General features: G+C 43.7%; 1 protein-coding gene across 4 annotated transcripts in view; it reads left to right on the top strand.

Annotated features, from left to right (window-relative positions):
- Positions 1-16223, top strand: part of LOC144823702 (uncharacterized) — a 317027-nt gene that overhangs the window by 191887 nt on the left and 108917 nt on the right. For all 4 annotated transcript variants that reach the window (XM_078682444.1, XM_078682446.1, XM_078682445.1 and 1 more), the window contains one exon: positions 7269-7354. The gene's annotated coding sequence lies outside the window, so the exon portion shown is untranslated. The remainder of the gene's footprint in view (positions 1-7268; positions 7355-16223) is intronic.

Below are 16223 nucleotides of genomic sequence, written 5' to 3'. Positions count from 1 at the left end.
CATTAATCTTAGTAAAATGTATTCCACCAAACCTATTGTTTGTGCTAGGAGCGAGCCAGCCTGACTGCGAGCGGGAGCTACTAGCCCGGGAGTCAGATAACCACTGGAATAGAAACATTCACGCTCCAGTAAACTGCATTTCAGGACAGCCTCGGCAATGTTCTGCTCACTGTCTCAGGGCACCTTCGGGATTCGTAGACGACAATGCAAGCATTAACAAGACACAAAAGATTAGGCGGAAATGAAAGGTGCAACAAACGATGAAAATGCGCCAAAGTGGGGCCTGCGCGGCAGGTGGATTTTTTTCTTTTTATCGAGAACGGATAGAGCTATTTTTTTCCCTTTTGAGTAAAATCAGGCATTCTTTTGAATTACTGTTAATGTGTACGATAATCGCGTAGAAAGAATGTCCTTTGAGGGAGGGTAACAGGACAATAAACAGAACACATTAGCAGAAACAGCCCTACACCTGACGAGTACAGCACTAGCAAGTCTGGTGAAAAGAAAATTGTTACAAAGACCGTAAGTCATTTCTTAATGCTACTTTGGGATGGTTAAGCTCTCGTCAAAGAATATTGATTTGCACTGCTTCCACTAAGCACAAGAGGAGGAGCCTTTTTTTAGGGTTAGCCTACCAGACATCATAGATGTCAGGTTTGCTAAAGACATCTTGGGGGCATTCAGAAAGTATACAACAGGAATGCTTTCTGCCCATTGCTTACCATTGGCTTTGTGATTTGTCACTCACATTTTCTGGCTTTCTATTTACTGGCTCTATTTGCTTTAAGCTGACCAGCATGATTTCATCCTTCTGGTTTACTGTATTCTTACACAAACTCGCTTTCTGTAAACCGGATTTTAAATCTCGTTCTTATCTTGTCACATGTGCTGTGCATTCAAAGACAGAGGTCAAAAGTCAGGCTGTGTTTTCCAGAAAGCTTGGTGTTTATTTTTCTTTCTGAAATCAAAGTGAGAGGATTTATGTGACACTCATGATGGCTACTGCGGATTGCTTGAGGAAGGCTGAACAGAATTTTACAGATGTTATTTTTTTTTCTAGCACACAACAAAATGTAAGTGTCATTAAATTAACTGTGCTGACAATCAAATCAATACATTGGGAAGAAAATGTCCACACATTGTTTGTGCGCTGTATATATTTATCAGCAAAACTGTAAGCGCGGGCAAATGTAATGGTCATTTCAATTGAAGATGTTTTGTCTGTAAGGGTAGTATGCTACCATACCAAGCATACTCCACGTTACCCTACCCTATTCTACTCTGCACCACTCCATGTCACTGCCCTCTATTCTGCACATTAGCATAGGGTGCAGTGGCGTTGAGTGTATTGGTGTAGAGTACATTGGTGTAGAATACAGTGGTCTGGTGTGCAATGGCGCAGATTGAAATAGAGTGGCGTAGAGGGCAGTGGCAGAGTAGATTGTTTCAGAGTAGAGTGAAGTGGCGTAGAGTACAGTGGCACAGAGTGGGGTGTTGTAGAGTACAATGGTGCAGAATAGATTAGAGTATATTGGCATAGAGTGAAATGGCTTCGAGTTCAGTGGTGTAGAGTTCAGTGGTGTAGAGTGCAGTGGCATAGAGTGGCATAAAGTAGGGTGGCAGAGAGTGCAGTGTTGTAGAGTGCAATGGTGTGTAGTAGAGTGGTGTAGAGTGCATTGGCGTAGAGTACAGTGGCGTAGAGTACAGTGGAACAGAGTAGAGTGGCGTAGAGTGCAGTGGCGCAGAGTAGATTGGCATAGTGAGCAGTGGTGTAGAATAGAGTGGCATAGAGTGCTGTGACTCAGAGTAGAATGGAGTGCCCTTGTTGCTCTGATGCTGCTATTATGGGTCAGAATGGTTGGCAGTTTTCCTGGCAATGCTTTTTTGAGGGCCTCCTCCGGTGCAGAGGGCTCTGATGGTATTGTTGTGTGCATTTGCTCCTCTTGTTCTACCGTGTCGACGAGTATGCCCACGTTTTTACAACGTTTTGGCTCAGGGGCAGGTCCTAGTGACTGGGGCCACCAGTTTGCATCCCAAATTAGGTGAGCTCCTCCAAAAAGCAAAATCTCAGATTTCCCTGCATTCAGTTTAAGGCAATGATCTGACATCCAAGTCGCTATTTCTGAAAGGCAGTTAATCAGATTATTCCTAGTTCCTCATGTCTTTCTTCGAAGGCTATCAACAGCTGTGTATCGTCCGCATAGGAGCAGATATTGAAGCCCCATTTCTTGCTGATCTTGGCCAAAGAGGATCCATAGGCATTAAAAAGGGTGGGGCTCAGGGAAGCTCCTTGCGGGACACCATAAATAATGTGTTTGGGTTGGAGGCGAAGGACCCTATTTGTACTCTTTGTGTTCTATTGTGTTGAAAGGAAATGAACCATTGAAGAGCTTTAGAATGTAGTCCCTTTTCGTGTAATGTACTTAGCAGGAGGCCATGAGAAACAGCATTGAAAGCTGCTAACAAGTCCAAAAGGATCAGGGCGGCAGCTTTACCCTGGTCTACTAGGGATCTGATGTTATCTAAGACCGCTAGTAGTGTTCAAGAGGGTTCAGGTGACATTCCTCCAAGAGACTCATCTTACGAAATCTGAAAGTTTAACACAGCAGAGATGCTTCGGGGAGAAGATCTATGCAAGTATTTATTCCTCATGTGCTATGGGAGTGTTGATATGGGTGCTCCCTGGAAACCCCTTCCTTCCTCATTTGGAGATCATCGACCCAAAGGGTGGTTGTGTGCTGCTGTGGGGCAAGCTGGATGGCCACGACATTGCCTTTATCAATGGGTATGCGCAGAACACCGATCAACCCACGTTTTTTACCTTCCTTGTCCCGCATATTACTCAGTTGCTGCTGTCTGCTCCTAGTAGGAGGTGACTTTTCTTGCATAGCGGATGCAGAGCTTGATAGATCCCACCTCCCTCTTCCCCGCTCCATGAAACTGCTCTGCTGTTCCGCGCTTGGGTGATGGTTTGGGGACTGGTTGATACTTGCGAGAACACATAATCCCCACGGAACCTCTTATTCTTATTACTCTGGCCTGCATGATCTTATTGTCTGTTTAGTTAGATACCTTCCTGTGGTCCACCACGATTCATAGCAGGACCACCCAGATTGAATTTTTGGCTAAACCCCATTTGGATCACAACCCTCTGTTGTTGTTCTGTGAGTAGGGCCATATCAAACCTCCCATACCTTCCAGTAGACTGAACTTTTCTACACTCTTTGACCCTGCTTTATTGGCATGACTGGGACCCACGAGTACTTTACAGAGAATGAGGGTACGGCTTCTTCGTCCCTTGCTGTCTGGGAAGCGTTTAAAGTAGTTATCTGGGGTACATTGCATATCCCATGTTACTGGGGTCCGAGCTCAGCTACACAAGGTTATTAAGCAACAGAAGGACCTCATGGGTGACCTGGTGTTACCACCAGTCAGTGACCCTGTTCCCACCAGACCAAATGCTGTTGTAACATGAGAAGTTATTGCCGCTCATTGAGTGCCTTTGGGCATATGGTTATAGGGCCTACATTACTAAAGAGCATGATGAATATGGTAAGATAGGGCGGATATTGGCCTGGCTGGCCAGCCCTGATCGCCAAGCCTCTCAGATCTGCAAATACATACACGTGCGGATAGGGTGGTGTACACCCAAACTCAAATTAACAAGGTTTTCACAGGGTACTACGCACAACTCTATGCTGAGCGAAGCCCGCGGCCACCCCATGCAAGTTTATATGTTGGCTGCTGAGGCTCCCAGTCTTTCTATGGCACCAGCAGCGGCCATGGGTAGTATAATCCTGATCCAGGAGGTGAGGGGGGCCATCAAACCATTCCCTTGAGGTAAAGTCCCTGGCATGGATGGACTCCCTGTAGAATTTTATTCGGCATTGATAGACAGCTTGGCCCCGGTGTTGACTAAATTGTTCAATGCTGCCAGTAGCGAGTGTTCCCTTCCTCCAGCGCTGCACAAGACTCTGATGGTTCCCCTTCTCAAAACGGGTAAGTCTAAGAACTTGGTCACTTCTTACAGACCCCTGTCCCCCCTTAATGTTGACTATATGGTTCTGAGTAAAATCTTGGTGAACAGACAGCTCCCCCATATCCAGAGTCTTGTGTACGAGGGCCAGTCGTGATTTAAGCAACCTATCTAGAGTGGTGAGACCACTCAACTTTTGCGCACTGTTACACCTGGTCAGTGGATCAGACCAGATTCACCTTCATTTTTTTATACTGTGTTCTACATTCATGAACTATACACAAAATTTAACATATAAATCTCAACACTTCAAAATCAATATTTCGTCGTGATTTATCCATATTCGGAAAACACTGAACAATGTTCACCAGCTGATAGAGATAATGCTCTCTGCCTCTGGCGTGAGTCAAGCCGTGTGCACGCTGACCTCGCCCGTGTCTATTTTGAGACTTCATAAGGCTCGTGGAGACGCGAAATGCTTCAAGGGACACACTGTTGCCACAGAAATGTATCTTAGCTGAACCTCCTGACGGCTGCAGAAATTTTATCTTTGAATTAAACTTAACGTGGAGCATTTGTGTAATTGGATGTGATTTCCTTTCTTTTCAGAGTTAGTACTTTGATTTATTCTGGGTTACTACTTACAATTATCAAGCGAGTACAGATGAAAATTGGGATTGTTTTCCCACTCTAAAAAGCCCCTAGTGTGAGTATCTACATTCAAGAGCAGTGAGGGACTACTTACTGCTACGATATGATACTTCATAGTTAGTTGGTTGATATGCAAAATAATTATCGCACAACAGCGCTTTGGATCTGATCCAACCATAGAAGGGGCCCTTGTGTGTTCTCTCAGTGTTGGAGTGTGAGTGGAAGGGTCAGAAGCGGCGAGGCAGTATCCTGGTGAGGAGGTAACCTTGATATTTGTGTGAATAGGTACCTCTTCCCTCCCATTTTGAAGGATCAAGGGGCATTATTGGGCGATATAAGAAACCCATTCAGCAGTATACCTACTGGGGTATAGTATACTGTGCATGTTAAATTTATGTGCACCACTTAGTTAGGATTGTATGTAAATACACAGTTGTATTGATTTGAGTGTAGTAGGGATTTCTTCTAGGTCCTGATGAGAAGCCAGGGGAGGGCTTCGAAACATGTCGACACAGGAGACAATGCTCATTAAAGCATAGTATCCATCTCATTCCCCACTTTTAATGATTCCAGCTAAAAGGAACATTAACATTTATTATTTCCACTGAGCCAGGTATTTTTTAATTTTTCACCATTCACTCACTTCTGACCCTTCCACTCACACTCCTACACCACACAAGGTATTGTTTTTCATAAACGGGCTCCCACGTATACGTAGGTCGTAGCATGCCCCGTCCTGCAGTAGAGTGGGAAGACCCAGTTGATGAAGCATGCCACCAAGGGTCCTTTTGGTGGGTGAGGGGTATTTAAACAAAGCTGTGTGCTTTCCACCACTGTAGGAAACACATGTAGTCTGGAGGAAATCTTCTATACTTTCCAATAAGGGTGGATCCCTTTGTTTTTTGACAATATAACTTGAGGAGGACGTATCCACCTCTTCTGCTCTTTTGAGCATTACCTCTTCACTCCCTTCTTGTGTTACTTTGTGTAATGGTGTCCCCATATATGGCCACTTTATGGTGTAGTTTGCCTTTTCTCGCCTAGACAAACCCCCAACGCTGACAAACTGGGTTTGATTCTATGCATTACCGACATGAGGGTGCGAAGTTTAAAAGCTGTCGACTTCTGTGGAATAAACCCTGTATGCTACGGAGTCTTCGTTAGTATCTTAGCAAACTTTCTATCTCCTGTCAGCTAGGATAGGGGCTTATAAGAAAAGCAGTCCTGGGATCCCTCCCTTGCTTCAGTAAGTACTGCCTCCCTCATAGATGGGGGTAGGGTACCCTTTTCCAGAGCCTCTCTATATACATCCATCAGTGTGGGGTCTAGCTAATCCACATATTGTTTATAAAAGTCTGTTGGTAGTCCGTCCCCTCCAAGAGACTTGGCAGCGGCATGATAAGTAGTTTGATATCCTCCAGTGTGAGCTGAGAGTTAAATAACTCCCTTAGCACACCATACACCCAGCCCAAGGTGATATCACCAAGATATATGTCTATATCAGTTTTATCTGAAGACAAGTGATTTAGCTTTTCATAACAACTCTTTACCATATGACGTATGTCATTTTGGTTCAGTTGTTAGTTCACTGTCACTGTTTTAGTACAAAGAATCAGGCCGACTTCATTTTGAGTTCTGCTTAGCCATACCAATGTTCTACCCGGTCTAACTCCTTCCCCAAACATTGAAGTTCTTGCCTGTGTATTCAGATATAGCTGTTTGCAGCCTCCAGAGATTCCACCAGTTTGTCATTCAGTCTCAGTAGAACATACTTATCTTTGGTGTTGCATATTACACATTAAGAAGTTTAAGTTCTCCCTCTAATTTAGCTGGCTATCCCCGAAGTAATTTCAGAGTATCTGAGCCAGGCTTCTCCAACGAGTAGCTTGTGAACTACTTGTAGCTCTCTACCTACCTGCGAGTAGCTTTCCTGTGTGCTGTACAGCCTGCTAAATTAGATGTATTTGAGATGAAAATGTGTATTTTCAGAACTCAATAGCTGATGTTTCAAGAAAAATGTCTCAATTTCCAAAACATATTCAAAGCTCATATTTGAGTGATACACCTACAAGTGATATAATAATCATGAAAAACGCTGGAGAGATTTTTACATATCAGCGAAGCAGGCTAGTCTCAAAGTATGTAATTAACATTAACACAGTCATGTTTTTCAGTTCTACAAAGAGACTCTCCCCTGACTGTCCCTATATGTGTGATTTCCTTGGCACCCACCCTAATCCCATTTGGCTCTGTGGATAAGCAGCTGGTAGATCCTCGAGGAGAGCCAGGCCCCTGGAGAGCTACCCTGAACCCACCTTACAACGCTTTAATAGTCTGGTAGGACTGTGAGGTGCCATAGTACACTTCCCTCACAGAAAGCTGCATAGGTAGGAGACAGAGCTAGAATGCAGCAACGAAAGGGCATTATAAATCCTAGTTAATCATGTTGGGATCAGGGACGGAGATATGAAATTGCCCTTTTTCTGCAAATGCTGCACTGTAATTTCTAACTTCTGTTCTGTCTCTACCTTTCTGTTCACATACTCCTTTCTGAAATATTTAATCCTCATCCACTACATTCAGGTCATACTCTAAGCTTCCACCTTCTAATTTTCATACTGTCTCTCTCTCTCTCTTCTAGTTACTGGTCCCTGCTCACAGACCAGCCAGCACTTTACTGCGTTTTTAAGTGAACTAGACAAGCAAGGAAATCGGCACGCTGTCATGGTAAGATTATTATATTTTAATATTGTTTATTACTTTTCGTACCACAAACATTTAAATTCTAAACTAACCATTATGTGCGTTGCCTATTATGTTTGTTGACGCTTACTTGTTTTCAGCACTTGGTAGTTCAATTTTTAATCCATGTTTACATTTCCTTTGTTAAATGTTATGCTTTTTATGTAGGTATTATCTTAGTTTGTAAGATCCTGGCCTTTATTTGTACATTATAAATCAAGCAAGCACAAATAAATATAAAACTTGGTATGCATTCATATTTTAAGTGTGTGCCTTGCTGTTTGGGAAATTGAGATGTATCACATACACCTATGTGAGGATTTCAATGCCTTGAGAATTGCTTTGTTGATAATACTTATTAATCGCCTGCTTTTTGGATTGCAAAGATTTAATGCAGATGAAGTAGAAGAAATTCTGAGTAAAGTTAAAGCAACAGACTTGTGTGCCTTATGTAGTGCACGGAGAGGTGCTTTCTTCTACCGTCTTTTGTTTTCACCTTACATCCAAGCCATAATTAAGGCTTCTTACCAGAAAGAGGACCCAAGCAGCTGATGTCCTCTTGCGGGTCCCTTTGTTCTAGGTGAATTGTTGTACAAACTGATCACAAAGCAAGTGTTAAACTTTTAGATCCTTATTATGAGTGTTTTGTTGTTCGACAACCACTGCTCAAACCCCAATTTGCACATGGTTCGAATTCCGATTTGTATGGTATTTACTGTATCCTGTAGTTACCAGGTACATAGAATACCTCAATCTTCATTAAAGTTTGGGAGGTCAAACATGCCGGAACTTAACAAGGGAAGACAGTATGGTACTTAATGTACAGTGTATTTTGGTGTGGTAAACACCAAAAGCCACTTGTTAATCCGACAAAACTCTGATTTTTTGATAAATATTGTATCCTACACTTTCCAGGCACACCAGTGTTGCACTACAATCTGAAATTTCCATGTTTGATATTATGGAAGCTTTCTGTGCTTAGCAGACACAAAAAGGACTACTAGCTGTTCTGGTTCTGCTAGATCTCTCTGGTGCATTTGAATCTGTGGGTTATCTGCTGCTTCGGTAGTTGCGGCAAACAAGTGCATTGCACATGAGATCTTCTAAGATTTGTTTGATTAATTTTTATCAGATTGTTTAGTGATTGTAATTTTAAGATCCTTTCTTTGACCTTTAGCCAACTTGGACCTTTGTAGCCCATATGGATGCCCCATATCTTTCTAATACAAAGGAACATTGGGCCCTTGCCGTAGGATAGCACAAAACAACGCATAGAAATATAATAAAGTCTATGTCACAAACCTCAATGTATTTAAATGTATTTATTCAGAATTATGACGCATAAAATGAAGTGGGGAGCAGCAACAAAAAGGAAAGAAGTTCAAGGCTCAGACATTTTGTTGTGACTAGAAATAATAAGCAAAATATGTCACATATATCATCTAAAGTCCCAATGCTCACATCGTTTACATAACAATTTAGGTAGTCATGGTACTGTTTGTCGACAACGTTTCGATCCCTCCATAAAATATGGGGACCATCATCAGGACATAATGGATTATGCTTGAGACGAAAATGCTTATGGAAGAACACCCAATTGGGTAGTTCGGTTCCAAGAAAGGGTGGGGAGTCAGTAGATTTCTGAAGATGAGGCGAGTATCAAGATGACTCAAAGTGAATGATAATCAGGCTGCTATTAGGTAAATTACCAGTAAAACCAATCGTAAGGCGTAATGAAAAATTGCAACAATCACCGAAGGAAATAGACGGACGTGAACAGGGCAAGGTCTTAATTGAAGAATGTGGAGGATAAAAGGGCAGTTATTAGGTTGAGTGGCAACATGCCAAGCGTGTTGAAAAACGGCCACAGACGCTGAGAGTGGTGTGAAGCCTACCTGCATCCATTGCTACGTCACTCCGATTTGTAACATATGCGTTCAGTCCTGTGCTGAAGATACATAGATTGTTGTGACATTCAGTGACACTGCCAATAGAATGAGAATCTGCTACTCTGTCTAGGACACGTTTAGGTTGTACAAGTGGCTTTAGATGACCTGATATGAAAAGGAGATGATGGTATTTCGGACCAAGGAACAAGTAAATAGGTGCTTAAAAGGACAGATTTCTCTATTCTTCGGCTAACCCATTGCATTAATACACAATATGATAAATCAGAGGATTCCTTGGGAAAGTGCCTTTCAATCAAAACCAAGTACACTATGGTAGTCATTTCGAGTTTGGTAGTGCGGAAATACTGTAGTAAATTGGCAGGGCTCCTGCCCCACCCAGCCAAGCTTTTGGTTCCCATACTCTTACCCTATTTACAAGTGTGGGAACTGCTGGGTTTCTATCTCAAAAGCCTAAGCTAGCTTCGTTGGCTGAAATACTTGAGCTGGTGGCTCATCTGCCACTGGACCACCAGGTCACAGTGATGGTTGCTCTATCGTATTGTAAGGCTGGATAACAGTCAGTGGATTCCCATGCTCAGGACAGTCCAGGGTTGGGAAGTAAGTAGTTACACCCACAAATGTTTGTGAAATATCCCTGCACAACAGGGTCATTGATTTTTTTTTTTAAATGTGCTTTTGAAATGCAAATTCTCACTTATGGAGTTTGTTTCTAAACTCAATAAAGTTTCTCAAACATCCAGAGCCCATTTAGCAAACTGCTAGCCTTGTGTGCATCCGCTGCACCATTGGGTGTGTACAAAACAGTGCGATCCTCGCCTAGCGAGCAGGGATCTCGTAATTTGACGTGGCCTTCTGACAGGAGGAAGGAGACCATGGTCTCCGCAGACCTGGTGATCTGACAGGCCACCTGCCAAGTGCCCCAGTATGTGTCACAAATATATTTTTCTACCTTCCCTACTTCAGCAGGCTAATATTCCCACCTTGTTAAAATGTCTAATTGTGGGAGCTTTGGGTAATTTAAGGGCAGAAATATGCAAAGTCTTGTACCTAAACAACATAAAAATAGATTGTCATGGTTCTGACTCCGAGCTAAAGTAGTTGTCAGCTACAAAGTAGGGAGTGCATCTCTAGTGCTGGGGGGGGGGGGTCATTGCTTAAAAAAGGGACAGCTTGGTTGAATTCAAGAACCTCTATAAGTTTCACAAATGTGTTTTAAATAAAAATTATTATAACTATTTGTTTGTGTAGTACTTTATTCCTCATTTCTGCTACTTCTGAGTTCTGTAAATAACAGACCATACTGTTAAACAATGTAATAGTATTTGATATATCAAACTCTAAAGGATTTAAGCTTGTGTTTACCTTAGCGAAATTAAATTCTTTGACCTTTTTAGCTCACTGCAGACATCAGGGGTGAGCATTAACTCTGTGTTTAATTTTTCTGCCTCTTACTTGCTGACACATAAAAATACAGCAGAGAAGGAAATGTGGCCTAGAACCTTGAGCTGCCGCCTTTAGAACCTGGATACCTGGGTTTGAATCCTGGCCTCAGTGCTAGACTCAAAATCGTGTTTTTCTGGGCAATATCACGTAATCTTCCTGTGCCTAAATGTGTGTAAAATGTATTTGTGTAATCCCCAGTTGATGTTGTCAATCTTGTACAGCGTGTCCGACCCCTTATGTAATGTACAGTGCTCTGTTGTTTCACAGCTAAGTTTGCACTCTATAAATAGCAACACGTACTTACAGTACAGAAGTACTGTGGGCTTCTGGCAAGGGGTTGTTCTGTCTCCTTGCTTGTCATCGGGACTGCATTGAGGTTAGACGTGTTTCAGTCAGGATATCTCTATCAAAATGATCCCTCTGAAAGGAAGTAGCGTAAATCTTGACCTAAGTTTAAAGTCACTATCCATTGGTTTCTCCACCCACTTGTTTCTGGATATGTTTAGAGGAACAGGGACCTCTGTACCTGCAGACAACTGCACAAGAGTGTGCTGCATGTGTCTTCATCATCACATAATCATAAGGAAATGGAGCATGGTAACAAATGAAAGCTCGAATCATCCCAAAATGCAGCTTTGATTAATCAGTTGGTTAGATCCAGTGAAGTATTGTGCACTCTTACTATACGCTCAATAAACAACAGTACCATGGTTGCCTTTGCTACCCTTTTGAGTGTTTTCAACTCTGTGCCTTAAGAGTGATACAGAAATGCACTCCATGACCAAGTGAGGGCTTCAAGGTGATCCAGGACATGTTGAAGACTAAGAGTTGCTGTGGTTGAAGGACGTGGGTGAAAATATGTGGAAGGCTATGGAGCGTTTGTGGAAGAAAGGAGGCCAGACAAGCTTTCTTTTACACTGAATACAAACATTTGAAAACCACCTAGTTGCAGTGGCAAATCGCGATATGTCGAAGACTTGCAACTATGATAGGAATCCTCCCAATAGCAATAGAAACAGGGTTGGTGGCCCTCCCAGGCCCTTACGTGCAGCTGTACAATTTATATTCTTCTTCCTTGGATTATAACTTTCTGTGCAGGCATGAAAGGGACTAAAAACAGGAAAGAAGGCAGTAAGGGATAATCAAAAGCCGCACCACCTAGCTATACACAATTCGTAAACACACTTTTAGGTCAAAGTTGCCCACCTCCATGGTCCACTGCCAACAGACCACATAACTATAGTACACTTAAAAAAGCACAGAGAGGCAACATAAACATTTCAAAATGCACAAAGGCACAATAGACGAATCAATCCGGACTCTTCAATGATGTTATATATGATTCATTAATGGATTCTTGGACCACATATGTCGTGAGGTGATGGGATAGTACAGCCAAAGTTCAGCCAACGAGTTTTGCCCTGAATAGGGCTTCCTCAGGGCAGTAGTGGAAATACTCCAATCTTATGATGTTAACGGAAGTACCTGGATCATTATATCATACACTTCAAATTGGTGCGAAATCATTCCATAATTGCAATTCGTCTCATGGAAAACCTTCCGTTTGTCTCCCACATTCCTTAAAAGTCCGCAATTACTCAAAGCACGACATATTTAGTCTCCAATATGTGTAGTGCAATCCAAATTCTGATTACTTGTGCTCACTATGATAGGTGACCCACCTAGGGTTCATCGTAGTCCGTTGTCGTGACTACATTTCAGAACCCTGTGCGACGCTGTGCCTCTCGACCCGCCGTCAGTCTTGAGACTGATTTGCATATGGCCATGTCTCAACTGGGGTGGCGGAGTGAGCTAAAGAATGATGATGGATTAAACCCAGATCAGTTGACTAGGGGTGAGTGCTTGCAATGTTCAACACTCCGTCCATCATCCCCTTTGGTTTTGCTTTGTTCGCCCTAAGTTGGCAGGGTATGCCCAGACGTGGGTCCCTTGCTCACTTTGCCACTGGATTCAAGCTAGCCTAACTGATGACGGCTGATTAGCCAGAAACTAGTCTCAGGATGCTTGTTTCCGGTCCAGGGAAGTAATGGCTTAGCAGTTCGGGCTGGACTGTGCCCATGAGACACAGGGTCAGACTGATTTGCATATGGCCATGTCTGAAATGGGGTGGCGGAGTGAGCTAAAGAATGATGATGGATTAAACCCAGATCAGTTGACTGGGGGTGAGTGATTGCAATGTTGAACACCATCCCCTTTGGTTTTGTCTCTGTGTGACCAACATCAAGTGGAGCTCTCTGACCACTTTAGATTAAATAGGAGGAGACTGTATAAGATCTGCAGTGGTGGCTACTGGACCATAATTGGGTCTTCAGCAAACCCCTCTCTCCTACCCACCCTGAGCTGACAGTGGAGACCATCGCTTCTGGGATGGAGGTGCCATCTGGGAGAGGTGGAGTCCTGACTCCATATTAACCTTCTGGAGCTGAAGGCCATCCTCCTGGCGTTGAAAGTGTTCCTTCTATCCATCAAGGAGAGGCATTATGAGGTGCTCACAGACAATTCCATTGCCATGTGGTACTGCAACAAAGAGGCAGGGGTGGGGGTCACAGGACCTGTTCCAGGAACCCCACACCTCTGGAACTGGCTGGACCGCTAAGGGATTTTCCTGTTGGTGACCACCTGCCAGGCTATTTGAATGCCAGTGTGTATAGGGAGAATCTTGACCCTGTCCCTCTGTCACAACTGAGTGCGTGCAATGACAGCATTTCTGCTGGTTGGAGTTTCCAAGATGTCTCTTGCTCAGAGATGCTTTCCGCTTCAAGTGGAACTTGGGACTCCTGTATGCCTTTCTGCCGATACCACTCCTGCCCTGAGTTCTCAAGAAGATTAGGACAGATTGGGCCCAAGCCATTATTGTGGCTCTTGATTGGGTACTGAGGGTATGGTATCCAGAACACCTGAGCTTGAGCATCTACCCTCCGATCAGGGTACCCATCCAGGAGGATCTTCTGTCACAGCTCTGTGTTCTGTACCCAGGCCTTTGCAATCTGCACCATCATGCTCGGAGATTGAGCGGCAACAGCAGAGCACATTCGACTAACCTCCGGAGGTAGTCGATGTCATCTTGGCAATCAGGCGTCCCTTGGTTAAAACTGTATTTGCCTGTCGTCAGGACAAATTTATTGCTTGGTGCGGTACTCGGCAGATAGACCCTTGCAGGCTAAGTTATGTGATATTTTGAGATTAACTTTATCCCTGGCCCGGTAAGGCTTTGCTCTGGGTACAGTTAAAGGGTACCTTTCAGCATCGAAGAGGTTGCCGGATCAGCCTTCATTGTTTAAGTCTCCAGTTGTTATGCATTTTTCAAAAGGGTTACAACACTTCTTTCCTCCCTGTCTCTTTGTCATGTAACAGTGGGACCTTAACTAGGTCTTTTCTGTTATACACTCCATTCGAGCAAGCCATCTTACAGCTGCCTTATATGGTTTCTTAGCTTCAGTTCAGTGTTCTCGTTGTCATCACAAAGGCACTGCAGTTGGTTGGGGCAACATGCTCTGTTTGTCACCCCACCGTACACCACCTTCTTCACAGGCAAACTGGTTTTGCGGTAATGAGCATCCTTCTTACCAAAAGTTGTGACTCAGTTCCTCATCAATCAAATCATCACCCTGCCAGTGTTTAATGCTGAGCTGCACCCCTCTATGGAGAAGGAGCTACTTCATCACTTGGACTCCAAAAGAGCTCTGAGCTTTTATATAGATCGTATCAAAGAACACTGGTGAATGATTAGGATTTTGAGGGGTTCTCTAGAGTGAAAAAAGCCAGGGCAGTGTAGGAGAGAGCCATCTCTCACTGGATCATACTCTGCATAAAGATCTGCTATGCACTGGCTAAAAAGCTGCCTCCAGGAAGACTGCATGCTCAATCTACAAGGACCAAAGCTACTACCACAGCCTCTGCACACAGAGTCCCTATCCTTGACATTTACCAGGCAACTACGTGGGCATCTCTCCATACTTTCAAAAAGCACTATTGTCTGGACAGTCGGTCTCACAGAGAGGGACATTTTGCCAGCTCATTCCTGCAGGACTTTCTGGTTTGAGTCCACCCACAGGCCCACCTACAAATAGGTACTGCTTTGGTTTCTATTCAAAAGGTGAGGAATCTACAGCTGGAAGTCTCCATCTGGAAAACAACATACTTAGCTTTAGTAATGCTCTTTCTGGTAGAGACTCCATCTAGCCACAGATTCCCCACCGGCCCTCCCATCCTCCCTCTTCTGTGGTTGACTCTATCCAGTAGTAAGATCCCAAGTCTAGGAGTCTGCATACTGGTAACACTGATTGCTTTGGGGGCTTTGCGTCTGGAGGAGCAGACACTCTCCAAAGCAATTGACATCAGTGCTTGGGAGTGACGCCTATACAGGCTCTGCACATCATTTCTGGAGCAAAACAGTGTCAGTGCGGAGCTGCAGGGTGCCACCTACTGGGGCACAGAGGTACTACTGGAAAGTTTTGGATCCAGTCTGACACCTGGGGAATATTCAAAAGGCGAGGAATCTGTGGCTAGATAGTCTCTACCAGAAAGAGTGTTAGCGAAGGTAAGTAACTTGTCCTCGCTGATTTCAGCTGCTGATCTGCTCATCGTGGGGCTACTTTGGCCTGTGACACTGCTTTCCACGAGCTTTGGGTTTCCAAGAGACATATGCGGGAACACACTTATGCAGCATCTGTGGCAGGAAAGGAAGATGCTTATTTGTTCTCCCTGCTGCAGACGCATAGTGGTCATTCAGCCATGAATCCTGTCATAGTTTCTGAGGAAAGATGGAGGCCTGTTCTCTACCGTCAGTGTGTGGCTCTAATGAGAAAATAAAAATATGGATTTTCTTTACATATATTAGAATTTCATATAGACTTTGATAATGTACTTTGCTGTTTCTCAGCGCAGCAGTTACCAATTGTTAATATTCCAAATATACTTAAATTTACAGCTTCTGGAACGGCTGAAAAACTGAGTTCCCGTTTCACACCAAGGATGACGCTGATTGTAATCATCTCATCTTCAACTGGTTTTGAGGTTCAGCTGGTTGGTGTAATTACAGAACCTAAAACCCGCGGGCTACCAGTCGCTAATTTTAGGATGGATTGATGGGATGCGTGGGCTGGTCGCTAAAATACTGATCTTGGAACTTGCAACTCTGGTTCTGCACCTATTTTCTGCAAATCTATGTATCTTCTTATGGTTCACTTTGCAAATATATATTAGTGATGTCAGTCGATGTGAAGCAGCTCTACCGTACTGCAGTCTCGTACTGCACCACACATGTCCCCTCTCCTGCCTCCCAGTTAGAACCTACTTTTTGTAGTCCGGTCTCCGCTGGACCCATGATTGGAGCTGCTCCTGCTACAGAGGCACTCTGGCCAGTTCTACTTTGAATATATGAGACATCAGTGGCTGAGGTTCTGTGCGTCACTTATTTCTGTGCTTACCTAACTAGTCTGCAGCGCCTGAAAAACAGTTCACTGGAAAACAGTGATTTG

This window comes from Lissotriton helveticus, chromosome 3_1 (genome assembly GCF_964261635.1).
Source record: "Lissotriton helveticus chromosome 3_1, aLisHel1.1, whole genome shotgun sequence".
In the NCBI taxonomy this organism is placed as follows: domain Eukaryota; kingdom Metazoa; phylum Chordata; class Amphibia; order Caudata; family Salamandridae; genus Lissotriton; species Lissotriton helveticus.
Note: the sequence above shows the minus strand (reverse complement) of the source record. Positions and strands in the feature narration are given on the sequence as shown.